Below are 5737 nucleotides of genomic sequence, written 5' to 3'. Positions count from 1 at the left end.
GACAAAGGTATCCACTTCACTTAGTTATTATCAAAATATGTTATTCATATTATTAACATCCTAAGAGCACTGACCAACCCACACATGGGAAAGCTGAGGAAAATACCATTCTGTCATACTAGAAAAAAAGTGTTGTGATCTGTGACTTTATTGAGCCTGCTTGTATTTTTGTACTGTATAAATGCAATATGCATGAAGTGGATTCATGCTACATGTTTTTGAATGAGGCTGTTATGTAAATCCAGTCAGTTTCCATACGGGGAGGGTTAACCTGCTTACAAGAATTGCTTTACCGTAAGGTTATTTTAGGTGTCCAAAAATAACACAGCCTCTTCTGCTGAAAACCATACCTGTTGCTGTTAATCTTTCAACATCTGTAAATGTGTCAATTATTGAACATTTATAGTGGAAATTATGGTACATTGCCCTGTCATGTTTCTTCTCAGTTGCATCTATTATGTCCTGCCCTTTGAGTAAAGCACTTATATTGGTGGTACATGAGTCTATTCATCGTATTAATGAGTTACACACAGAGTCTAATGTCTAACACACCTGGTATGATATAACTTGGCAACTAATTACCTTCACACAATTATGTGTACTTTTTCCTCACTTTATTAACCAAGTGTGCTGTTGCTCCTTACTAACCCACTGGAATTGAGCTAAGTAGAGCATTTTGTGATATTAAAAGATACCTGAAGGCTTGGATGAGGACTCCATTGTTTCTACATACAGTACATCCTATACTTTTCCAGTTATGTAACACAGGGATAATCTATCATAGCTAAATAAGGGAAAGGCTACGTTTTCAAAAATAACAAAATGTCTGTTATTAAATTGAACAATGAGTCTCTGCTCTCACTCCACTGAAAGGACTCTGCACGGTGAGCGATGTGCCCTTTTCCCTCCATGTTGGACAGATTTCTAGGAGCACTTTAGCACCCCTAGAGCAGAACCTGCCCCAACATGCCCTTCCACAGTGTCCTAGGGTGGACACCAGAGGGCAAACAGAAATTATAACCACACTGCTGACTGAGACACTGCTGCTGAGTACCAACAGAGGCTAATTTATCCCCTCAGTAACAGGTCCAGGGCCAGTTTTGGGCTCTAAGTTTATCATGGTTAAAGTTCGAACAGAGTTAGAAAAAGCTGTTCCAAGTCAGATGTTACGAAAAGGGATTGATCCAAACAGCCGGGTCTAACTATGCCCTGAGAGAGAGATGGCAGTGGGCAGAGAAACAGCTGAGTGTGAGTGGCATGACACGGTCCTTTGTGGCCTCTGACATTGCCACTCAACAACTCAGCCCCGAGGTACACTGCCAGACAGCTGCATTAAGACAGACCCACTTAGGATGAAAATGGCCAATAGAAAAATGCATGCCAGAAAGAAAAAATGGGAATGTTTATTTTAGGTATATGATGCACTAATCAAGATCATTATCAAGTTGAGTGTATTGTCAGTGTATTGTATTTTAGGCAAAAAGCAACAGAATTTATCTGTAACTTCATTAAGTGTACTCTATTGTACTTTATTATTAAATAGTGGTACAATCACTGATTAAGTCTCTCTCATTGATGTAAATGACATGTAGCTCATGACATTGTGGGCTATGACAAATCCATTAGTCATACAGTAGTTCTCCTTTTCGTTGTAATTAGGTCAGCGAGATGAAATGTCACAAAGAAAGAGTAAAGGAGAGCGAGTAAGGGAGAAATAACTGAAAGTGCTCATTCCAATTATGTGTGTTAATTTTCTCACCAAAAATGTGCTTATTGGGAAATTAGGATAAATGTGATGTTTCATCAAAGCTCACCTCCAGACAATAATTGGCTGGGTTGGCTTTTATTTGGTGAAATTAAAACGACAGACAGCTCGGCCAACAAACACATGACATACACGTGAGTCAAACACTCAAAGCCGCTTATACCAAAGCAGTTTTAAAATTCAATGGGTGTTTTGACACCCAGTTGTCAAGGCAAACAATAGCCGTGGGATTGCCATTTCTGAAGCCACTATGATTCCTGACTATAATCGTAAGCCGATCCGGTAAAGACAGGAACGTTTTGAAGAATCTTCTCGATTGAACTTCAAAGAACTTATTTGACATTAATGTCCACCAACACAAGTTGCAGTACACCCCACTTGCAATTTCTTCATCGTGAGACTTCAGAATAAATTATGGAAATATTAATCCAACATATCAAGCACCAATACATGTTTCATCTGGAACAGATGCATTATGGGTATGAATACATTTTTCATCTGAAACAGCTGCATTATGAGTATGAATTAAACTAATGACCACTGTCTTTTCTAGATACTAATAATGGAAGATCAGGCGGGCACAACTAAGGAGTGGGGTCTGAAATGATTGACACCCTTGATAAAGAAGAGCACACATTATTCAAATATTGAGCTATATTGTATGTAAAAACAAATATGGGGAAATTCTATAATACAATTGCTCAGAGAAAGAGGTTTTGTTTTACAAGTAATATTTTTAAGGTCAAAATTATTAACACCACTGTACCTCACTTTGCGAGGATAACAGCGCAGATCTTTTTTCTAAAATGTTATATGAGTTGGAGGGATCTTAGACCATTTCAGACAGACTCTTTCCAGATCCTTAATACCCTTTATCTGTGCTTATGGATTGCCCTCTTCAATTCAAACCAAAGGTTTTCAATGGGTTTCAAGTCCGGAGACTGAGATTGCCCTTGCACATGTTGATTTTGTGGCAAATGAACAATTTCATTGAGGATTTTGATGTGTGCACAGTTAGTCACTCACCCTTGTAGATAGCTTTAAATAGTCTAACCAGGACGTGTGTCTTGAAGTGACCTATGCTAGCCAACTTTCCTCAGTCAGCTTCAGCCAGCTGGTGTGCGGCCATGTCAAAATTGGTTTGACATTGGATAGCCTATTTCTGGGGCTAGTGAGAGACCGCCAATAAATTACACAAATGGGACAGTCCTTTCATGTTGCACATCTTTTAGTTGCCTCATTAAATGCTTTCAATATTTGTATATGAAGCTATAGACATTTTAAAATATTGTAGGGGAGAGTGGGGTAAGTTGAGCAACCCCTTGTTTCTAGGAAACCATAAACAAAATGTATTATTTGCCCAAATATTTAGGAAGAGTTCATCATTTCATGGAGTCTGTGAAGGAAGACACCATATGGAAAAAGTGGTTCCAAACTTAGTTCCAAAAAACTGCTTTCACCAAGTCAAATTTAAGTTATTGTGTGAAATGTTTCATGATGCTACCAAAGTAGATACTTTTAAGATTGTTCTATATATCAGTTGGGGTTTCTAGAAGCTTCAATGAGGTCCTAAACCTAGTATGAAAGTGCATCCTTGTAGCTGTATGGCCTAATATAGTCAAAATGTTTGCCTTGGGGTAAGTTGAGCCAATAGCCATGGGGTAAGTTAAGCCAATGGCAAGTTGAGTAAATTGAAGTGTTTTCTTCCCAGGCGTAATGCAAGGGATTATCGCTGGGATATGAGGTAACACCACCAGGGCCTGGCCGATGTTAAAAGTTTTTTTTAAAAGCACAAAGTATTAGTAAGGTGTTAAGCCTGTGTTAAAAGGTGCTTAAAAGGTCCCTAATGTGCAGAGTAAATCTGTTTTTTTAGGGGGGTGTAATCACAGATAGAACCTTATGGCTCTGAAATGTTAATCTGGGTTCAACCATGTGTTTGTATCTGGCACAGAATGTTAAAATTGATTAAATTCCAATAGAAAAGTACAGACATTAAATAAAGGGAATACTCTTCTTTCTAATCACATCATCAAATATTTTTTACATATTTGTTAAAGTGATAGTTCCCTAAAATGACAAATACACTATCTCCAGTGGATAATTAGGAACATTCCTAAAGCTTAGCTCGAGATGAGTAAACTGAAATAAACTGTACAAAAATACTTAGCTTCCAGGAATTGTGTACAGATCCTTGCCACATGGGGCCATGTATTATCATGCTGAAACATGAGGTGATGGTGGCGGCTGAAATGCACAACAATGGGCCTAAGGATCTCGTCAGGGTATCTCTCTGCATTCAAATTCCCATAGATAAAATGCAGTTGTGTTCATTGTCCATAGCTTATGCCTCCCCATACCATAACTCCACCGCCACCACGGAGCACTGTGCTCACAACCTTGACATCAGCAAACCACTCGCCCACACAATGCCATTCGCGCTGTCTGCCATCTGCCCGGTACAGTTGAAACCGAGAATAATCCGTGAAGAGCACACTTCTCCAGCGTGCCAGTGGCAATTGAAGGTGAGCATTTGCCCACTGAAGTCGGTTATGACGCCAAACTGCAGTCAAATCAAGACCCTGTTGAGGATGACGAGCAAGCCGTGTGAGACAGTTTCTGACAGTTTGTAACGAAATTCTTCTGCTGTGCAAACACACAGATTCGTCAGCTGTCCGGGTGGCTGGTCTCAGATGATCCTGCTGGTGAGGAAGCCAGATGTGGAGGTCCTGGGCTAGCGTGGTTACACATCGTCTGCAGTTGTGAGGCCAGTTGAACGTACAGCCAAATTCTGTAAAACAACATTGGAGGTGGCTTATGGTAGAGAAATTAACATTCAATTATCTGGAAACAGCATGCCAATTGCACACTTCCTCAAAGCTTGAGACTGTGGCATTGTGTTGTGTGACAAAACTGCACATTTTAGAGTGGCCTTTTATTGTCTCCAGCACAAGGTGCACCTGTGTAATGATGATGCTGTTTAATCAGTTTCTTGATATGCCACACATGTCATTTGGATGGATTATCTTGGCAAAGGAGAAATGCTCGCTAACAGGGATGTAAACAAATTTGTGCATAATATTTTCGTTAAAAATAAGCTTTTTCTGCCTTTAAAAATTTCTGGGATCTTTTATTTCAGCTCATGAAACATGGGACCAAGACCATGTTGGGTTTTATATTTTTATTCAGTGTATTTTTCTGGTCTCTGACACCCAAAGTCAGTAAAATACTTGCTAGTTATCAATAAAATGTGGTAAGTTAGTCATTTTTGTGAAATACCCTTTCCATGGTGGTATTCGTATTGAACAAGACAAAAACAGCAATGCTGCCCCTAAGGGCATTAAACATGCTCTAAGCCACCAGTATTCATTTGTTTTTACTATAAAGACCTTACTAAGGCCATTCTGGAATAGTGGTGGGAAAAAATCTAAGTCATTGAAAAAGAGGACCAGAACCCATGATATGAATAATCAAGGACTTGGGACGATAAGGTTGTATCTGTAAAATATAGTTTCGTTTTGATAATTAGTCATTTTCAAGTCCCAGAGCTCAACTGTTTTGTGATGTCTTCCTCTTTCATGACTCAACAAGTTTATCACTTTATATACAATTATTTTGATTAACAACCCTGCATTGTTTGATTGGATTTCAGATAGAACCTTGTAGCACCAAGTTGAAAGGTGTTTGTGCAGATAGAACTTTCAGATATTAAAAAGATATTGAACATAGTGTATCTCACATTTAAAAGACCACCTAAAGAGTAACTCTATCTGAATGACAAATGTTTTATCAAAATGTCAGAACCAGATAGGTCACCGAATGGAAAAGAAATTGTCTCAACTTACCCCACTCTCCCCTATGCACATTGTGTAATTTACTGATGGTCCCTATCTAGCCCCATAGGGATGTCGAATGTCAAACCAAATTGACCATGGGCATTATGATTGGGTAGCGTGCAGCTACGCTCTGAATTGA

Source organism: Salmo salar, chromosome ssa11 (genome assembly GCF_905237065.1).
Source record: "Salmo salar chromosome ssa11, Ssal_v3.1, whole genome shotgun sequence".
Lineage (NCBI taxonomy): Eukaryota > Metazoa > Chordata > Actinopteri > Salmoniformes > Salmonidae > Salmo > Salmo salar.
The sequence above is the reverse complement of the archived record's forward strand: the minus strand, read 5'-3'. Positions refer to the sequence as shown.